We start from the raw sequence: 22,771 nt of genomic DNA, 5'->3' as shown, positions 1-22,771 counted from the left end.
TGCTTTTGCTGCATATAAATAGTGCTGTTATAGCTGCATATAAATAGTGCTGTTATAGCTGCATATAAATAGTGCTGTTATAGCTGCATATAAAAAGTGGTGTTATAGCTGCATATAAATAGTGGTGTTATTGCTGCATTTGAATAGTGGCGTCATAGCTGTATTTAAGTAGTGGTTTTATTGCTGCATATAAATAGTGTTGCTATAGCTGCATATAAACAGTTGTATTATAAATCATTTAGAATGTGGCCAAATGTAACACGTGTTATATTTGGGATAACACCTTCTTAGTAAAGTACAGATTCTCGTACTTTTTGGCTTGGGTTTTGGGGTTTGACCACTTTCTAAATGGCATTGTTTGTTCAAAGCTTTCGGCCATTGGACCCATGCCAATTTACACTTGTCAGACGGGTACATAAAGTACGTGATCTAAACTACCAGTTGTCGGACTTTCATTTTGTGGAAACCTCGGTGGCCGAGTGGGCTAGAACGCTGACTTTGTGTGCTGGCGAATAGGTGCCTCACTCTGGCAGTGTGGGTTCGAATCCCGGACGGGACTCAATCCCAAGAAGTACGAAAATCAATTCCTTACTAAGAAAGTGTTATCCCAAATATAACATTTGTTACAGTGGTGTTATATATGCATATGAATAGAGGTGTTATAGCTGCATATAAACAATGGTGTTATAGCTGCATATCAATAGTGAAGTCATAGCTGCATATAAATAGTGGTGTAATAGCTGCATATAAACACTGGTGTTATAACCACATATTAATATTTTTTCCAGCATATGCAGAAGTTGCACCTCCACTGAGTCTACAGTGCCAAAGTGTCCACAGTGTCCCCGCCGTCCATCGGTAAATACCATCAGTGAATACACAACGTAATCCCACCCCCGGAGGCAGTGAAACAGATAGGCCTACGATTGATTCTGAGTGTGTATACGTGACCAGTCAGTCTAAACACACTGGGGAATGCCCACTGACTGTTAGAGAAATGTGACTGCTCTCATGTTTCGCCAGTGTGATGCTCTGGGACACCTGTGATCGGTGGCTCTCATACCCATGGGCTCAGCCTGCAAACACCGTGATTAATGGAAGAATTCAATTTGTACAGAATCACTGGTTATGTCAAGGAATCATCCGGCGTTGAATGTTGGAGAATGTGATAGTCACAGATTGGGCAATTACAGTCTGTTGACAATCCTGGAACACTATGTACTCATAGTGCTACGACGCGGGTTACAACAGGGTGCGGTGTACACTGTGTCAGTGTGAGCAACGTGGTGTACTGTGTGTCAGTGTGAGGAAAGTGGTGTACTGTGTGTCAGTGTGAGCAACGTGGTGTACTGTGTGTCAGTGTGAGGAACGTGGTGTACTGTGTGTCAGTGTGAGGAAAGTGGTGTACTGTGTGTCAGTGTGAGGAACGTGGTGTACTGTGTGTCAGTGTGAGGAACGTGATGTACTGTGTGTCAGTGTGAGGAACGTGGTGTACTGTGTGTCAGTGTGAGGAACGTGGTGTACTGTGTGTCAGTATGAGGAACGTGGTGTCCTGTGTGTCAGTATGAGGAACGTGGTGTACTGTGTGTCAGTGTGAGGAACGGGGTGTACTGTGTGTCAGTGTGAGGAACGTGGTGTACTGTGTGTCAGTATAAGGAATGTGGTGTACTGTGTGTCAGTGTGAGCAGCGTGGTGTACTGTGTGTCAGTGTGAGGAAAGGGGTGTACTGTGTGTCAGTGTGAGGAACGTGGTGTACTGTGTGTCAGTGTGAGGAACGTGGTGTACTGTGTGTCAGTGTGAGGAACGTGATGTACTGTGTGTCAGTGTGAGGAACGTGGTGTACTGTGTGTCAGTGTGAGGAACGTGGTGTACTGTTTGTCAGTATGAGGAACGGGGTGAACTGTGTGTCAGTGTGAGGAACGTGGTGTACTGTGTGTCAGTGTGAGGAAAGGGGTGTACTGTGTGTCAGTATGAGGAACGTGGTGTACCGTCTGTCAGTGTGAGGAACGTGGTGTACTGTGTGTCAGTATGAGGAACGTGATGTACTGTGTGTCAGTGTGAGGAACGTGGTGTACTGTGTGTCAGTGTGAGGAACGGGGTGTACTGTTTGTCAGTGTGAGGAACGGGGTGAACTGTGTGTCAGTGTGAGCAACGTGGTGTACTGTGTGTCAGTGTGAGGAACGTGGTGTACTGTGTGTCAGTGTGAGGAACGTGGTGTACTGTGTGTCAGTGTGAGGAACGTGGTGTACTGTGTGTCAGTATGAGGAACGTGATGTACTGTGTTTCAGTGTGAGGAACGTGGTGTACTGTGTGTCAGTGTGAGGAACGTGGTGTACTGTGTGTCAGTGTGAGGAACGTTGTGTACTGTGTGTCAGTGTGAGGAACGTGGTGTACTGTGTGTCAGTATGAGGAACGTGGTGTACTGTGTGTCAGTATGAGGAACGTGATGTACTGTGTGTCAGTGTGAGAAACGTGGTGTACTGTGTGTCAGTGTGAGGAACGTGGTGTACTGTGGGTCAGTGTGAGGAACGGGGTGTACTGTGTTTCAGTGTTAAGAACGTGGTGTACTGTGTGTCAGTGTGAGGAACGTGATGTACTGTGTGTCAGTGTTAGGAACGTGGTGTACTGTGTGTCAGTATGAGGAACGTGGTGTACTGTGTGTCAGTTTGAGGAACGTGGCGTACTGTGTGTCAGTGTGAGGAACGTGGTGTACTGTGTGTCAGTGTTAGGAACGTGGTGTACTGTGTGTCAGTATAAGGAACGTGATGTACTGTGTGTCAGTGTGCGCAACGTGTTGTACTGTGTGTCAGTGTGAGGAACGTGGTGTACTGTGTGTCAGTGTGAGGAACGTGGTGTACTGTGTGTCAGTGTATGAAACATGGTGTACTGTGTGTCAGTATGAGGAACGTGGTGTACTGTGTTTCCGTGTTAAGGACATGGTGTACTGTGTGTCAGTGAGAGGGAGACACTTTTCCAATATTTGACAATATACACTTTCAGAGAAGACGAAGGTAGTTTTGTGCGGGTTTTTTGTTAATTGTGGTCCATTATTTAATTATCTTATTGTGAAAAGAGGACCAGCAACTCCCCATCAGTACACTTGTATACAATTTCGTATGTATTGATATGCTATTTATAATTGGCGCCATATCTCCACTTTTCCAGCAGGAACTACATGGACGGTCGGGTAGCCTAGTGGTTAAAGCGTTCGATCCTCACGCCAGAGACCCGGGTTCGAATCCAGACATGGGTACAATGTGTGAAGCCCATTTCTGGTGTCCCCCGACTTAGTACTTGGATTTTGATTTCGACAATAACACTTTGCAAATGTTTATCATGACAGTTATTAGCGTGGTGTCGACATTCTACGCCCTTGGTCGACTAAATCTGCCCCTAGCGTGTGTTACTGGTCATTAAATGAGACGTAGATGTTATTGACTATACACATTAATCACTGTCCGACCTCCCCTGGGTGTGCTGCACCAGTCCAGCTTGACCTCATGGATCATTGACCATGTGGTTATGATGGCCATAACGCGATCAGATCAGTGTAAAACAACAATTAATGCTACGTTGAGTTATTATGTTACAACATTGTGCAGCTGTCAGATAGCAGAGAGTCCCCGGAGAGGTGATCTGATGCCAGTAAGATGACGCGGAGGAAGGGGACACATTGTGGGACGTTTTCTGTGAAAATTGAAGCAAATAGGAATATGTTCCTGTCAATGTGAGGAACGTGGTGTACTGTGTGTTAGAATGAGGAACGTGGTGTAATGTGTGTCAGTGTGTGCAACGTGGTGTACTGTGTGTCAGTGTGAGCAACGTGATGTACTGTGTGTCTGTCAGAGGAACGTGGTGGGTGTTTAGGGTGTAGGAGTGCCGGGATAGTCTCGAGTTGGGTGTTAGGGGTTTGGCGATGTCGGGGAAGGGGTGGTTGTGTGGGTGTCGGTTGTTGAAGTGTGTGTGTGTGTGGTTGTAAGGGGTTTAGCGGGTTAGTCGGGATGTGGGTGTTTTTGATTGGTGTAGGGGTGCGTGTAGGAGGGGCATGCGTGTGTGTGTTGTCTGTGTGTGTGCGTGCGTGTGTCTATATGTCTCTGTTTGTGTCTGTGTCTGTGTCTCTATGTGCGTGTGTGTAATATATGTGTGATTGTAAAGAGATTCTTGTTTTCTTCCACGTGAAACTGATGCGTGTTTGTTTGTGTGAATATATGTGTTTCTGTGTGTGGAACATATGTGTGTGTTTGTGAAAGGATTAATGGCTGTTTGTATGATACAAATATATGTGTGTGAGGGCTAAATATATGTATGAGAAACAGATATGTGTGTAGAAATATAGGAATGGCGTTTGAAAGAAGTAGAGTTTGAGCGTTAAACATTTTTGTGTGATTGTGTGACACAAAATGTCAATTTGTAGAGGTTAAGCACAAACATGATAAACAGTTATGTGTGAAACGTCTACGTGTCTGTGTGGTAATTTCGGTGTGAAAACACTTTACTGTGTGAATGTGTATCTATCTGTTTGGGTAACACCTTATGACATATTGGCATTAATGTTCGCAGTGAGTGAAAAATTCTAATGGGTCCTGTCACTGGTATCCAAGTGTTGTTCCATCAACATCGGAAACGTCGGAATATGGGGTGATGGGGGGGGGGGGGGGGGGGGGGGGGGGGGGCACGCTGCCAGGCACTCATGATCGTGGGTTCGAATCCCGGTTCCCCCGATTATGTTTTTAGGTTTGTCACCTGTGCTCGTGGGTTTCCGCAAAGTGGTAAACGTCGGAGACCTGCATCACTTTGGGCTTTCGTTCAACATTTAGCTGACACGCCGTGATATATGTCGAATTCTGTTAAAAGCGGTGTTCAACCCAACTCACTTGCTCACTCACTGATCACTGATACTTGACTGACTTTCTGTTGGCATAGCTTGGAGTGTTGGAGGAAGAGTGTTGCCCGGGTCTCCACGAGGGGACATGCAATAGAGTGATAGGGGCCTATGCTTGCCCTGGTCTCCACGAGGGGACATGCAAGGGTGTGATAGGGGCCTATTCGTGCCCGGGTCTCCACGAGGGGACATGCAATAGAGTGGTAGGGGCCTATGCTTGCCCGGGTCTCCACGAGGGGACATGCAATAGAGTGATAGGGGCCTATGCTTGTCCGGGTCTCCACGAGGGGACATGCAATAGAGTGATAGGGGCCTATGCTTGCCCGGGTTTCCACGATGGGACATGCAATAGAGTGATAGGGGTCTATGCTTGCCCGGGTTTCCACGAAGGGACATGCAATAGAGTGATAGGGGCCTATTCTTGCCCGGGTTTCCACGAGGGGACATGCAATAGAGTGATAGGGGCCTATTCTTGCCCGGGTCTCCACGAGGGGACATGCAATAGAGTGATAGGGGCCTATGCTTGCCCGGGTTTCCACGAGGGGACATGCAATAGAGTGATAGGGGCCTGTGCTTGCCCGGGTTTCCACGAGGGGACATGCAATAGAGTGATAGGGGCCTATTCTTGCCCGGGTTTCCACGAGGGGACATGCAATAGAGTGATAGGGGCCTATTCTTGCCCGGGTCTCCACGAGGGGACATGCAATAGAGTGATAGGGGCCTATGCTTGCCCGGGTTTCCACGAGGGGACATGCAATAGAGTGATAGGGGCCTATTCTTGCCCGGGTTTCCACGAGGGGACATGCAATTGAGTGATAGGGGCCTATTCTTGCCCGGGTTTCCACGAGGGGACATGCAATAGAGTGATAGGGGCCTAATGTTTCCTCCCGGGTTTCCACGAGGGGACATGCAATAGAGTGATAGGGGCCTATGCTTGCCCGGGTTTCCACGAGGGGACATGCAATAGAGTGATAGGGGCCTATTCTTGCCCGGGTTTCCACGAGGGGACATGCAATTGAGTGATAGGGGCCTATTCTTGCCGGGGTTTCCACGAGGGGACATGCAATAGAGTGATAGGGGCCTAATGTTTCCTCCCGGGTTTCCACGAGGGGACATGCAATAGAGTGATAGGGGCCTATGCTTGCCCGGGTTTCCACGAGGGTACATGCAACAGAGTGCTAGGGGCCTATGCTTGCCCGGGTTTCCACGAGGGGACATGCAATAGAGTGATAGGGGTCTATTCTTGCCCTGGTTTCCACGAGGGGACATGCAATAGAGTGATAGGGGCCTATTCTTGCCCGGGTTTCCACGAGGGGACATGCAATAGAGTGATAGGGGCCTATTCTTGCCCGGGTTTCCACGAGGGGACATGCAATAGAGTGATAGGGGCCTATTCTTGCCCGGGTTTCCACGAGGGGACATGCAATAGAGTGATAGGGGCCTATTCTTGCCCGGGTCTCCACGAGAGGACATGCAATAGAGTGATAGGGGCCTATTGTTTCCTCCCGGGTCGCCACGAGGGGACATGCAATAGTGTTCCACGGGCCCAGGTCTCCACGGGGCTTCTGCCGTAGACACCATTCGTGCAGTTTTGATTTACAACAACCGTATTCTTTACTGTTGTATGACATAATATTTCAACATCCTTTACTACATCACAGAAATGTTCATTACATTATCTCTGTATTCAGCGGAAAGGTCACAGAAAATACTGGGAATTGCTACATTGAAAGATACTGGAATTACCCGCACGTAATACTGTGAAGAGCATGGATATGCCCACACCTGCAGTTCAATAGACACAAGTGCTGCGAGAGGACTGTCCAACACCAAGTACACGTCGTGACATTGAGGGGTCGTGTATCAAACTGATTGCTTTAATAGGCTGGAAGGTGTCCCAAGTGACCAGAAGCTAATAGGATTATCAGACGTATCCCCACGTGATCACGAAATCGTTTTCAGTTTTCGTTATAATGATTAGCCATGCGACACCAGCCGAGCTGCCAATGATGGCGGGACTCAATCAGATTGTCCCCTGTCGGCGGATAATTGCTGTTGTATTGCCCCAACAGCCAAAGTCCAGACACGAGAACTGACCTCTTTGTTGCTGGACGTTGTGTGTGACACGCAGAGGTTTGCCAGAGTCAATTCGGCTCCCAGGTCGGGTGTCACACCCAATAGGCTACAGTGATGTCCCAAGTTAATGTTATTGGATTTAATTTCTATTCCCTTGTGCGAACGTTTTAAAATCCAAATATTCTAAGTTTCCGTATTGTACAAATTTAACATTTAAGAATACCTTTTAGATCATTCTGACAGTACTGATGTTGGGCTTTTGATTTCACTTCTTTTATTATTTTAGTGCGACATTTCGAAACAGATACGTTTTCTTTTTTTAGTTTTGTTTGTTTGTTGTTTAATGCCGCACTCAGCAATATTCCAGCTATATTACGACGGCCTGTAAATAATCTAGTCTGGACCAGACAATCCAGTGTTGATATCATGAGCATCGATCCACGCAATTCGGATACGATGGCATGCATCAAACCAAGTCAGCGAGCCTGACCACCCTATCCCGTTAGTCGCCTCTTACAACAAGCATAATCGCCTCTTACGACAAGCGTGGGTTGCTGAAGACCTATTCTTTATTCGGATTATCTACAGAAACGTGTCATGATCAAGCAGGTGACTGGCTTCATTAATTCTACAGCTTCTAAATTTCACGCAGTTTTTCTGTCCATACCAATAAGAGTGCATGTGCTTCGTCTCCCAAATATATTAAAGCATTAAATTGGACATATTGGAAAACAGCCACTCTTGCAAAAATTGAATTTGTTATTTCCACAACCATCATTCAGCGACTTTTCAGCAAGACCATTGTGATACCGGACTTAAATTTGATGGGACGAGCAAGTCATTCAGTAAATAGAAAACGTCAACGACCGAGAATAACCAGTCTTGTTTACCTGTCGAAGAGGATTCAATTGGGCATAAATGGCAAAATAGCAGAGGAAAATATATGAATTGGTCCCTGGAACGCAGTGACCACACAAGCTGTTCGCGAAATGCCTGTGACGACCTGTGGAAGAATAGATCCCCAGTGTCCCATGCTTGTTGTAAGAGCCAGCTGAAGAGGAACCATTGGTCAGTCGTGGTGACCGACGTGGTGTCATCATGTCCAGGTGCTTTCAGTCACTCGTTGGCTTGTCTGGACTCCATACAGGATGTCATTATATAAAGCTTGATGGTGCTGACCGGCATAAAACAACATTTACTCGCTCACGAACTCAAAAAAACAAAGATGATGTCGGAACTTTGAAAGGTCTTGCCATCATACATTATCGATATTATCGATTGATTAACTCTTTCATTCATTGTTTTTTTTCTTCAAAATTCACCACGTTTGAGGAGTAACCATCCAAACACTATGACACTATGAAAACACTATTGCTATAGCACGGCAATATAGTTTGAAGTATTGCAAAGGCACACTTACCAAGTCATAGTTTCTGCTATCGCACTCACACAATCAGCCAACACAACTACTCACCCAATCACTCACTCACCCTGTCAACCTTCCACCCATTTTCACTCATCCCATCACCCAATCATCCATTTCTCATTTACCCAATCACCAACCAACCCATTCTCCAAACATCCAATCACCCACTAACCCATTCTCTAAACATCCAATCACTCACCAATCCTTTCATCAATCATCCAATCATCCAATCATCCACCAACCCATTCTCTAAACATCCAATCACCCACCAACCCATTCTCCAAACATCCAATCACCCACCAACCCTTTCATCAATCATCCAATCATCCAATCACCCACCAACCCATTCTCTAAACATCCAATCACCCACCAACCCATTCTCCAAACATCCAATCACCCACCAACCCTTTCATCAATCATCCAATCATCCAATCACCCACCACCCCATTCTCCGAACATCCAATCACCCACCAATCCTTTCTCAAATCATCCAATCACCCACCAAACCATTATCCAAACATCCAATCGCCAACCAACCCTTAGTCGAAACATCAAATCATCAAATCACCCACCAACCAATTCTCCATACATTTGACCATTGTTCGCATTGTTGCACTTTGGGTAATTATTTTGACTTTTACCAAAGGGCGACAATACCACAAAGCGACATTTTGACCATTTGTCACATTGTCGCGTTGACGCTTTGTCGCTCCCCCTAAAATGTGTGCAAAAATGGTCTTAAATTGCGCGACCATGCCCAAATTAATGTCTTGTTTTCGCCTTTTTCTATAAGTGTTGCGCGTGTGTGAGGGGTCAGTGAATTAATCTACATCACCTAGGACTACCAGAAAACTATGTTCGTGGGTTCGAATCCCAGCACCAACCACATGCATCACTTAGGGTTTTTCGCATTGATCAAGCTGACAGGCGTTAATCAATACTCACTCACTCATGACATTCCGAGGAAACGATGGGTAGAGAGCTTATTAAATTAAGAACATGTTTCACAATAATGTTTTTCCGATGTCTACACACTTCATATGTCAAACTTCAGATAACCGATGGCCTCTTAAACCACAGACAGACATAACTCCTTCTGGACGGGCGTATTTATGCGCATATGTAATTGTTGTAAGATTATGTTTGGTTCAAATTTTGAGCAGTAACTAATAATAGTGCGACAATGTGATCATGCGATGGAATGTCGCATTGATGCGGTTTGTTAAAATATTGGAAGCATGCAGTTATTGATATAAGCGTGATAATGCGACAACGCAAAATTTGGATGAAATGTCGCGTTGTCGCGCTTTCACAAAACGAAGCAAGTTTTCGCATGTGCTCTATACTATTGAATGAATGATTTGATTTGATTAGCTGAAATTGCTATTTTTGAAATATATCAGTGTTTTTGTGTATTCCGTAATATTTTCATAAGTATATGTAGTAATGATCTTAACTGTCACTTGATCGGCTGAATTTGAAATGACTCTAAATCTTACAAACTGTAAAGATATTTGGGTTTAAGATTTTAATATATCTGTGCAAATAAGACCATTTGAATACTTGCATGTTATTATCATGATCTCTGTATGCGTGTCTGTGTGCCTGTGTGTCTGTGTGTGTATGTATGTGTGTGTGTTTGTGTGTCTGGGTGTGTATGTCTGTGTCTGTATGTGTCTCTGTGTGTGATGATCTCTGTGTGACCCCCTCAAACATTGATGAGAACGTAATACCTCGTGAGCCATCATTACCGTCAAGTGCTGCCTGTCCAAGTACTCTTGCCCATGGACTAAACGAGAGTTGGGCCTGTGGTACATGTGCAGACGGTTGCAGCGTCTGTGGTTCATGACGACCTCGTTGTCGTAGCTGTATGACACGGGGACGGCTGAACCAGGGTCGGTCACGTTACCTACCATGAAGTCTGGAGTGACTGACTGAGTGTCGTTATACGCCGCTTTTAGAACTATTCCAGCAATATCACGTTCAATGACACTAGAAATGGGCTTCATACATTGTACCCATATAGGGAAGCGAACCCGGATCTTCGGAGTGAGGAGCGTACGCTTTAACCACTAGGTTATACCACCGCCCCTCCAAAGACTAGAGAAGTTGCCACGCTTCACATATCGCATACATGTTTATTCCTTTCATTAGTTTAAATACTCGGGATTATATTGATTGAAGTTCCCATATCCTGACGCGCATGCTGATTGGTTTGCGCCGTTTTGAAGCATGGCGGCCTTCGGGAGGGGGACGAGCCTTCTGGTCGGTAAACGAACAGATACGAGTGGTGACGAATGTGAAGTTTGAAAAGAGGCATAACCATTTCTGCGCATGCGTAGATTAATTCACTTACTGCACATGCGCACCATAAACGGAAAAGGGCGACAACGCGACATTGCGACATCATCAATATGTCGAATTGTTTACGTTTTAACACCTTTTTTACACACTTTATATGGGGTGAAAACGCAACTCATTTTGACCTTTAAAAATGTCGTATTGTCGTCCTTTGGTAAAAGTTAAACATATTATTCAAAGCGCGACAAAGCGATTATGCGACTAATGGTAAAAATGTCGCGTTGTCGCATTGTCGCGCTTTGGAACATTTTGACACATTTTGATAGTTTCTGTAAGGGTGGGAACGCGACAATCTCCCTTGTGGGATTCCATAGATAACTGCTCATTTGACATTGATTGAAACTAAAACATACGCGTTTTGAAAAAATATCTTTTTAATAAATGACATTTATATAAGTTGACAAAAGTTACAATCATAGATGTATACAATTCATGACATAAATGAAAACTTCGGATACGAGATCAGATCTGATTGAGTATTATTATTTATCATAAAAGAAATTCACAAATATTTAACTAACACCATAGCAAATTTAGTCTTATTGGCTGGACATGTTTGATCCAATGCTACTATTTCCCTAATACCTAAGCGAATACACAAAACACACCAGTACTGTCGCACATTAACAAAAAATACAAGCATTGTTGAGACTTATTATCAATTATGGCCAGGACCATTCAGCTATGTCTTTATAAATTAAGAAATATCGAATCGCCAAAACATTTCCATTGAGCGCGAAAACACATACATTATTTACAAAAGCATATAATATACATGTACACCATTGAGTAAAACGTAAAATATACCGTCCATCGAAACAGTAAAGTCAACTTAGAAGGTGTAGAGATAAAATCAGTGATAGTTACCGACACAATATGATTGACTTTTATATGCTCATGATTTAGGATATTTTCAACAACTCTGTGTTCCCAATTTGACGTGTTCTCGTGATACGTCACCGTTCGATATCAATCGTCGACATCAGTCGAGGGGCTCTTCACGACATCAGCAACTTTCGTTGGCACCATTTACTCTGACTTTAAGACCTTCGTTGCCCTTAGACAAACGGGGCAAGTCTTACGCCGAACTTTGACCTCTCTGTTTCTATTGCTCCAGATACGAACATTGTCCTCTAAGGTATATCAGTTGTTAGAGCTAAAGATATAAACAGTGACTTCACTTTCAAATGACATCCCTCGGGTAAATAGAATCAGTAGGTTTCAATCAGTCAATCACCAATTACGTCAAAATTGTCATCTAAATATAGGGATCTCAGTTTCAGTATTGGATAAAGCTTGACATACAGTCTTCGCAGCATTCGGGGGATCCAGATCTGCTGCAACAGAGGCAAGCGGGGTTCATCCTCTTCTCTGGTTCTGACATCAGACTTGCGGCGTCACTTCTCTTCCCCGTCCGCTTGTTTGAACTCCTACATACGTCACAGCAGTAGGAGTTGGTGAAGCGGCTGACTAAACAGCAGTTGCATCCGATGAAGCGCCTGTCACGTGACATAGGTTCACTTCCGGTGAATTCATTTGCAGACGTGTCAGACGATCTCTTTGAGTGAAATGGAATAACGGCGTACCTTGTGTTCCAGCATCGAAGACACGACATGTAGTTGTATGTGCTCGCGCATCTCAGGCAATCGGAGCTGATTTCCCTCTTGGCGTAGTGTCTGTAGCCGAAGTCTTCATCGGGGAAGATGCTGGCTGTTACCGTAGCCAAGCAGACAGCAGCTACAAGCAGGCTGTTGACTACGAGTGTGTTCCAGGATACCATGTTTAATCTGTGAACCAAAGAAAAAAAAGGGAAAAATACAAATTTAAATCTATCGAATCACTCAAAACGGCTGGACCACCTCTGAGGTCTGGGAATAGATACACGGCATCCTCTACCAGTAAGAGCCGACTAACATAAGGATTGAATGGTCAAAATTAGTGACCTGGCTGATTGCTGCGTATTCTAGCCAAAATTAAAGATTTAGGTATGATAAATCAGAGATATTGCTAAGGTATTTTGTAAACCAATATTCATCACTCAAAAACGCCCGAACCCCGCCTCGCCGAATCGCCTTTTTTGAAAGTAGTGAAAAAAGACTTCACGATTTCCAAATACTATTTTGCCAAAACTATGTGTTTTCAGAAATAAATGGTAATTAAATTACTTTTTGTGGACAATTCTCTTGCATAAGGACGATGTTCTCAGCATCAGCTCACAACACTAACTTATCAGTGCCAGATCCTCTTTCCACAAAGCGATGTCAGCCTAAGTCTGCGTTACGGTATGGGAGTTACGACCGTCGTAGCGCTCAGATCGCTTTGTGGAAAGGGGCCCAGCAGCCACTCGACTGAACCGAACAATACATCATTTACTTGGCAACAACACAATGGTGATTTCAGCTCTGTCCTGTAAGGATGCCTACTATTATAATTGAACATCTGTCAGACTCGATACAGATACGTTTTCTTTTTTCTTCTCTTTTTGTTTGTTGTTTAACGCCGCACTCAACAATATTAAAGCTATATGACTGTGGTCTGTAAATAATCGAGTCTGGACCAAACAATCCAGTGATTAATACCATGAGCATCGATCCACGCAATTGGGATACCATGACATGCATGAACCAAGTCAGCGAGCCTGACCACCCGATCCCGTTAGTCGTCTCTTACGACAAGCAAAGTCACCGATTAAATTACAAGTTGTACAGAAGGAAATTTCGACATCAAGACGTAAACTCTCAATAGTTCCGACATGAGTAAAACAAACCGTTATTCCACAGCCTCACTCATTCAAAAACGACTCCCAAATACAGTTCACATCCAAGCATCATGAGGAGACAGTTTAGACGTGCTACGTATTTATTGGCATTCTGGAGAGATCAAAGGGCATTACACCTCGTCTGCCTATGAAGATCTAAGGCTTCATTACCAGTGTTATATTTGTTATCCTCAATGTACATCTGGCTTCATTACCTGTGCTTTTTGTTTTCCTGACTGTACATTTGGCTTCATTACCTGTGCTATTTGTTATCCTTACTGTACATCTGGCTTCATTACCTGTGCTATTAGTTATCCTTACTGTACATCTGGCTTCATTACCTGTGCTATTTGTTATCCTCAATGTACATCTGGCTTCATTACCTGTGTGTTCTATCTGTTATCCTTACTGTACACCTGGCTTCATTACCTGGGTGTGTTAAGTTATTCTTACTGTACATCTAGCTTCATCCAATTAACCGTGTGCTACTTGTTATCTTTTAACAATTGTTGTTGATGTTAATCAGCTGCTTATCACAGTATATCATGCTTATATACCTCCCTTCACTTGGTGGGGCGGTGGGGTAGCCTAGTGGTTAAAGCGTTCACTCTTCACACTGAAGACGCGGTTTCGATTCCCCACATGGACACAATGTGTGAAGCCCATTTCTGGTGTCCCCCACTGTGATATTGCTGGAATATTGCTAAAAGCGGCGTAAAAACATACCTTAACATAGCTTAATACCGGTGTAAGAGTCAACATCGAAACATCGCTATATGCATTAAACCAGTTGTTATCCATAAATGTGTACGTTTTCTCAGGGGCTGTGGGATCAACGTGTCATTTCTCAGCTTGGGACATGGGTTTATCGGCACCGTGCTCGTTGGTTTCAACAATGTGGTACACGACAACGCCACTTTGCTTACCAACGCATCTGGATGTAACTGAAATACTGTTCCCCTCCCAGCAAACTCTTCTGTTTTGTGTCTCGTGTCTTTGCTTGTACCTTTGTCACAACTGTGACCCTAAAGCGTTTTGTTTTTGTTGTTTGGTGTTGCTAATTTAAGTTTTATTTCCAATATATAGCAATAGATGATTACTTTACCTACACAGGATCGCGCGTACAATGGACGTATCACATGGTCCCAAAGACTGCATTTCAACGTGGACACAAGGCAGTGGTGTCTAGCTCTTCTTTGAAAGCATCGAGGGTTTCGTTGAGGATTGTTGCAGAATAATCTGTAACTTGTGAACATTTGTTTTTATGCACGACCCATAATACTTTAGCCTGTTGCATCAAAGTGTCAGTATTCATGATCAAATGTTTAAGATTTGCATATAGATAAGACCTCACGCACAGAGGTCTCTAAGTCAGACATTTCTTGTGAACGTTTGAAACAGATTAATCGAATTCCAAACTCTGAATACAAAATACGTCTTCAGCACGTTAAGACACATCAGGCGTCTGTCTAAGGAGAGTTGTGGTGTGTCGACTTATATTCACACTTCATTTGTAACTTGTTCTTGGCTCTGATCGCACCAAACGAAAACGAGATTTCATGAATCAGAACGAGGGCTCGAGAGCGAGAAAATGCATAAGCTCCGGACATGACTGTGACAGATGGATCCTGGGGAAATTGCGTGTTGACGACCAGTCGACGTGACTTCCATTTACACCCAGGCTTGGATGGAAGTGTCTTTGTTACTTGCTGAGAGTGGCCTGTTTAGTATTCTACCTTCAACACATGCCTCAAACAATGCGAACACGGAGAAAGTCCCTTTCAAGTGAGTGAGCGAGTTTGGTTTGACCCCTTTGAATAGTATTACGGTTATATCACGGCGTGATTTGGAATGAAAGCCAAAAGTGATGCGGGTCCTAGTCGTTTATCACTTTGGTGAAATGTATAGGGTCAACGCCAGAGAACAACCAGTCTCTATCACCGACAGATCCATGTGGCGTAATAGTAACAAGAGCGGTGAATCCATACGAATGGATCACTGAGAACCAGTGATGGCACCAGGTGTTCGCGACAAGGGTAAGCACTCCCTGCCCTACCTGTAGCACCCGCCACTCATATAAGTTGCATACAAACCCACGTCATACCGCCATACATACTGCTTCTTCTTCTTCTTGTGTCCACTGCTCGGAGTAAATATATGCGTCTGGGTATGGTATCCATGTTAAACTGCAGCTTTGTAAACCGACATAAGTCCGGAGAAGCACAAGTAGCCACACCCACGCTGAGAGAAATAATCTTGAACATGACGCTATGCCCTATTTCACCTCCCCTCAGATTGGTGTCAGAGTACGTTCAAGAAAACCCTATTTCGAACCTGCACGATCTTTTGTGAGCCTCACATATGGCTGTTGTCGGCAGGTCCGAGATGAAAGTGTGTGGAATTAGCAATTAAAACTTACCAACGTCAAGACAGATCAAAGCAACCCTGCGGTGTTGTAAACACAGGAAACCTGAAGTAAGTTTTTCGCAAACAAAACTGTGGAAGAAAGTAATTGTGCATTGATCAGGGTAATGGCTCTGTTTGTAAAAAATATGTAGGTGATTGATTTTAGTTAATGTTGGAGATTGACCTGCAGAATAACAAACATCACAAACTCAAGTCGAAAGAACACGTGCTAAATTCCCAGGATCACATGTCACGTGCATCACGCATGGTTCGCCTTCATAGCCTTTCCCTAGCTATGGTTAATTGTTTAAAAGTTTAAGGTTACATGAAATTGAATCATCTTTTATTTTCATTTTTGCCATTCAGATACTTATGTACATTTCCCCAGTTGGCGAAAAAGCAGTGGTGAAAAACCTCTTCCCGAGAATTGATTCTCATGCAAGGTATGTGTCTAGAGAAGGTGCTGAATACTCTTCGTTCAGGTCTCTTGAAATGTATTACAGACACATTAGTCATGAGACATTATTCAAGAAGACAAAAGTTTATTGGGATACGATGACACGCATCAACCAAGTCAACGAGCCTGACCACTCGGACCCCTTAGTCGCCTCTTACAACAAGCATGGGTTCCCGAAGACCAATTCCAACCCGGATCTTCAAGGGGGAGACAAGTATGGGTTGCTGAAGACCCATTCTAACCCGGTCCGAACGGTTGAGTTGTTTCAAAGGTTAAGTTGAAGCATTATTGATTCCTAAGAATGTGACAGACCGGTATATGTAATATAAGAGATAACCTGTCCTTGTTTAAATATTTGAAATAAGAATATCGACGACGTTGATATGACTACTGGAACCGTTTACATATTGGGAAACCGGGGCGCGACCCACGCTCTTTGAAAGACGAGCGCCATGGAATCTATAATTCGCTCTTTAGCCTTCATCAGTATTGCCTAATCCAGTCAGTGTTTGTCAGGGGAGCGCCGAGTGATGCTCTGTCACGACCTCAAGACTCTTCCAACCACGCTTAGCATTCCGATAGCATTGAATTAATAGCTTCAAGCCGATTAGCAAACACTGGCCCTCTAATTGGTTAAAGCAGGCCAGCTACGATTAATCCTTGGTGGTATTCCTATACTGTCGTTCACGGACATCGATAACGTCATCACAAAGAGCCTATATCATGATATTGCATTATTTTTGTGCATTTTAAAGGTCTCCAAGGGTGTCCAACGTAGAATAATCTAACAAGTGAAACTAAATCTATACATTGCATATCTCCTGCAAGAATAAGAGTATATACAAAATGGCATGCATTCCTAGATCTACAGAAATTTCTGCCAATTGCTTCGACGATTTATCAAAGCAATGATACCAACAGAACTAAAGCAGTACTGCCAAATGCCGTGAATACATCTTGCATTCTAAACACCAGGGACAATGAAACAGTTCTGCATAATTACAGAAAAAGAATAACTCAGTATTCAATACTGCCACTGTTTGTATCGTGTCGGATGATATACTCAGGCAGTGGTCACTCGCATATTAGCATATTATCATACAGATTAACATACATAAATGCATCAAAGAGGGTTTGGATGATCCTCGCACAGTCAGGCTGGTCAGATTCATCGGCAACCCAGTGTCCTTGCCCCCTCTACACGCAGCCCAGACAGCGAATGGGACTTTTCCCAGAAAAACTTCTTTGATAGGCATTTAGAAGTTGGAGTACTAAGTAAGGATAAGAATTTATGGATGAACAACTTCTTTATTACAATTAAGAGCGAAGTTTCGGTGTAGGTTCTAACACCGTTATCAAGCATACCGAAACGTCGCTCTTAATTGTAATAAAGAAGTTGTTCATCCATATATTCTTATCCTTACTTTCTCCCAGAAAGCGCTGCCTTGTCGAACCTTCCGGGAACTTTTCGGAGAATGTGAAGACTCCCCAAAACTGCGGCCTTCTGCATTACCCAGATTGTAACATGCTTCACAAGAGGATCATCAGACGAATACATGAGTGCAAAAGTGCACAATAAAATTCTGTCATGAAGTGTCTCCACGTTAATCAAATCAATATTAATTCGTAAATATGAGTGATTGCAGGAAGAACTTTGATGATGGTGACTTTTTTGCCCTAAGTCTTTTTATGGGCATCCTTGAGATCATCATCATCATCATCATCATCATCATCATCATCATCATCATCATCATTGTTATCATGGTCGTCATCATCCATAGTCTCGGTTCATTATGCATACTACTGCTGACTGACTTCGTCAAGTCCAACTTTGTTTCAATTTATGACTACATACTGCTGATGGTGTATAGGTTTATACGAGCACTGTATTGCTTGATGAATGTGTCATGTATTCAATTCCGTCTGTGTGACTGGACGCCGGGTAACGAGATTAGACTGCAGATTGTTCTTATTTCCCACGGGTTGAATGAGGACCATTGGATGATATAACCGCATTACCATGGCCAGAGCCTGGCTGTTACGCCATATATTGCTTGTTAGCTCCGCTTCTTGATACGCCATTAACGGATACAGGATGGGATGTTATACACGTTCGCACTATTCTGAGCTTGAAAATGCCATTGCGAAATCAGTGTTCACGTTTTGATAGGAAATACCTTATACACTTACTTTGAAGAATGACATGTATACCTTCACACTGAAATATGTTCGTTGTCTTCATCGTCTCATGTTAATCAGTTGCTTTTTTTACTCTGATATTAAATGAAATAGAATGGTGACATTAACATGTCTGAGTCTTGTACACCTTTCTGTATGATGCCAATACGCCAACCCATCTATGCACTGTTTTTACGTATAACATGACTGCGTCTAGATAAAAGCTATAAACCCCTTTCTATATTCGTAAAAAGTGAACTTGAACTATCCAATCTGTTCATATGACAAGCTCTACTCCCAAGAACGCAACTATCCAATCTGTTCATATGACAGGCTCAACTCTGAAGAACATAACTATCCAATCTGTTCATATGACAAGTTCTTCTCTCAAGAACATAACTATCCAATCTGTTCATATGACAAGCTCTACTCCCAAGAACGCAACTATCCAATCTGTTCATATGACAGGCCCTACACTCAAAAACATAACTATCCAATCTGTTCATATGACAAGCTCTACTCCCAAGAACGCAACTATCCAATCTGTTCATATGACAAGCTGTACCCCCAAGGACGCAACTATCCAATCTGTTCATATGACACGCTCTACTCTCAAGAACGCAACTATCCAATCTGTTCATATGACAAGCTCTACTCTCAAGAACGCAACTATCCAATCTCTTAATATGACAAGCTCTACTCTCAAGAACGCAACTATCCAATCTGTTCATATGACAAGCTCTTCTCTGAAGAACACAACTTTCCATCTTATCACATAACCTATACTTTTATGAAACACACCGCTAGCCAGACAAACTCGATGAAGAAATGAGCTGTCCAGTCTCCCCATATATTTTCATGTAACAAAGTCGATGAAGAAATGAACTTTCCAATCTTCCGATATATTTCATATCACAAACTCGATGAAGAAATGAGCTAACCAGCCTTCCCATATTTTTCATATCACAAACTCGATGAAGAACAAATTGAACTACTTAGTCTTCCCACACATTCTCCAGTAACAAACTCGATGAAGAACAGGACCACCTGGTATTCCCATATCTTTCTACATAACAAACTCGAAGAACAGAACTAGCCAATCTTCCCCAAAACAAACTTCTGGAGAGTTTTGATGTTAGTCCCTGTCAATTTCCTTTTGGTTTTCGAAACAAATCATGCAACACGGGTGCCGGGTAATGTAGGTTCCTAGCACTCGTAAGCGTGCGTCGTAAGACTTATTTAGCTCGGATGGTTAGACTTGATGACCTGGTTTAGTATGTGCCCTCGTACCCGGATGATATGGGAGGTTGGCCATGGTATCAATCACTTGTTTGACTGGCCCAGAGTCATTTCACAGGCCGCCAAAATATAGGTGGGATATTGCCGGGAACAATGTAACACAACAAACAAACAACAGACAAACCAAACAACAAATTACGCTCATTGTAATCGTACGCTAAGTAACAGTCAGTAGGAATACAATTCCCTATTTGAACTTAATGATATGTAAGTCAGGTCCAACACAGTAACACTGTTCCACTTCATGGTGTGTAATTTTCATCTCTTCTGTCGTTCAACTTGACACTACCCGCTTGTTCACTGCCTTACCTCTAGCAATACCGGAATCCTAGACAGTTGTGTGTAATCTGTTCATTATCGGTGTTCTGTATTCGATAACTGAATTAATAACTCGATCAGAGTCATGTAAATTCTATTTAAGATTATAACCTACAAATCAGCGTGAAATCATATAGAATACGTCATGTTGTTCATCTTAATACGTATACATGAACCAGATCACACGGATGAGAGTGAGTTAAGGTTTATAGTCAGTCACATCCGCAGTATTTCAGCCATATCCTGAACACGGAGGAGATTTCATGTGCACAAATTATAAACATCTTCTGACCAAAACACATTGCTTCATGTTGAATATATGAACATATTCAAACATTCCAAGGCACACGTCATGTTTTGTAAGAGATAATGCTCTTCATTACACGTCGTGGGAAGTGGGACGGGTGCGCGCAATGATTTGGGATGCAGATGACTCTGTTTTGTCATACCCACGGGTTACTTCGTCATTGGTATATGCATTGTTTTAGAAAACAGACAGTATTGTCTATGCCTTAACTATAATTAAACGCGTGTAATCATGTTTTAAGTTCTATGTTTTCAGGTTACACTCACTTAACTTGTAAAATATAAAATTAAAATATATTTTAAAACTTTCCGACTCCAGGATTTAAATACATCTTATTTCGAAAAATATGTAAAATATATATGTCATTATACTCCATATTCATTACACTATATCCAGCAAATCAGCCAGCATAGCTATGATCCATAATAGAAATATATCTATACACACCTACATACCTACACCTACACCCACATCACACACCACACCCATCGCAGCATGCCCCCACAGGGCAGCAATGACACCGTTACATGGCAACTGTCACCTACCTGAGAGTCTACCTGTGCAGTCCGAGTGTCCAGCTGACCGATGAAGCTTGCCCCGGACTTTATACCCCACAAAGTTCCCCTCTACGCAGTGAGCTCGTGCATTACTCGCGCCTAATCAATTCCCCAATACATTCATATTGATTAACCAGTGCAGCATTGAAGATGCTCTCATTCCATTGTTAGGGGTATTTGGCGAGCGTTGCGTTCATTATGGTATGACATAACACCAAGGAATTGGTCCCATGTGGTCAGTTGTAGTGGTCAGTAACCACAGGTCATCATATTGGTCAATTGTACCATGATTAGTATACAACTTGGTGTTACATTCTTAAATGTGCACAACCTATCCCCCTCCTGTTTAAAAATGAACGAACTCCGTTAAATAATATATATATTACTTTTAATGTGTCTCAGAGGAAATTTCCTAATTTTCGTCAACAGTGGTATAAACACGCCCTCGCGATGGAATGAATTATTGGGCAGGGTGACCAATGGCGAGGAGAGGCCCGTGGGCGCGTGCAGCCCCAATCACAACGCGCGTGTGATGGAAGGGGCGGCCGGCAAGTTCCGCTATATCGTCTACAAACATAGCAGGTTGTAATTGCTCTTTTGACACATTTAGGATACTTAGGATGTCTGGTAGCGGATGTGGTCACACAAACAACCTTCCTTCATTGATCAATACCCAGCGTAACGTATGAAGTCGCCCACGCCGGGACGTCTTGCCACACACACGTCATCGTTGTTTATTGAGACCATATGCGTCTGTCATTATGAAGGGCATTGCGACTTCCAGGGCAAACAGAAGAACCTTCACCTCACACAGCGTCATGAAAAATTAAATGACATGTTAAAATTATTGTTTTTCGATATGGTGGCTAGGACCCAAAGGACAACATAGAAACAGAACAGTAGACACACTTCGATAGAAGCAGAAAGAAGAATTGTTTGGAAAAGTTAATTTGGACCTGTGGATCAATTTTGAGAAATGTTCTTCGAAAATACCGACAGTAATGAATACCGATTCTGTTGTGATCATAGAGTATTGTGAGCAAAGTTATAATATATAGTACAATATTGGCGATTATAATTCATATGTAGGATCCACGCATTAGCTGTGGTCCAATACTGAGTGCGGCGTTAAATAGAAAACAAACAAACATAAATCTTTGACCCTCACGTGAAGCTGATAAACAAATGTATCGACTTGATACTGATGACTTGCTCCATCGCCGAGCCAACCATCAAGACAGATAGTTCTAATAAATCTGCTTGTATGACAACATACATGTTTATCATCCAAAACTGGCTCCCACAGGAGATATCGCTTGGATGAGATCAAGCGATATCTACACTGTAGATATCGCTGCAATGAAATTACATCACAATGCTTTGCAGACCATTGTGACGTCACTGGTTACCATGACGTCACAATCAAATGACATCACTAATGGATCTGCTACTGAAGCCGTTTTCAGTACTTTTTACACTGAAGACACTGCTAATTACTGTCTACAAATTGAAAAAGTTGAAAGAATGATGTTGGATGATAAATAAAATCTCACCCTCGTGTCTTTTGATATCAAATATATCAGCACTCGTTGATAAAAGTGGCAAAAATCCTCGGCAAACCTCGGAATTTTTCCCCTTTTATCAACTCGTGTTGATATATTTGATATCAAAAGACACTCGGGTGAGATTCTCTATATCTACGTAAAGTGTGTCTGAACTATGATTTTATATCACTAGATTACGGCG

The 22,771-nt window shown here is 43.1% G+C and overlaps 1 long non-coding RNA gene across 1 annotated transcript; it reads right to left on the bottom strand.

Moving 5' to 3' along the window:
• Window positions 1-11,099: 11,099 nt before the first annotated feature.
• Window positions 11,100-21,292, bottom strand: LOC124134191. Its single transcript, XR_006861067.2, has 2 exons — window positions 21,014-21,292; window positions 11,100-12,532 (listed from the first exon to the last, which is right to left on the bottom strand). It is a non-coding gene; the product is annotated as an uncharacterized LOC124134191 (long non-coding RNA).
• Window positions 21,293-22,771: the final 1,479 nt, after the last annotated feature.

The sequence above is a fragment of the Haliotis rufescens genome, unplaced genomic scaffold (genome assembly GCF_023055435.1).
Source record: "Haliotis rufescens isolate VD_foot unplaced genomic scaffold, xgHalRufe1.0.p SCAF_1, whole genome shotgun sequence".
NCBI classification, from domain to species: Eukaryota; Metazoa; Mollusca; class Gastropoda; order Lepetellida; family Haliotidae; genus Haliotis; species Haliotis rufescens.
This window is presented reverse-complemented; position numbering and strand designations above follow the sequence as displayed.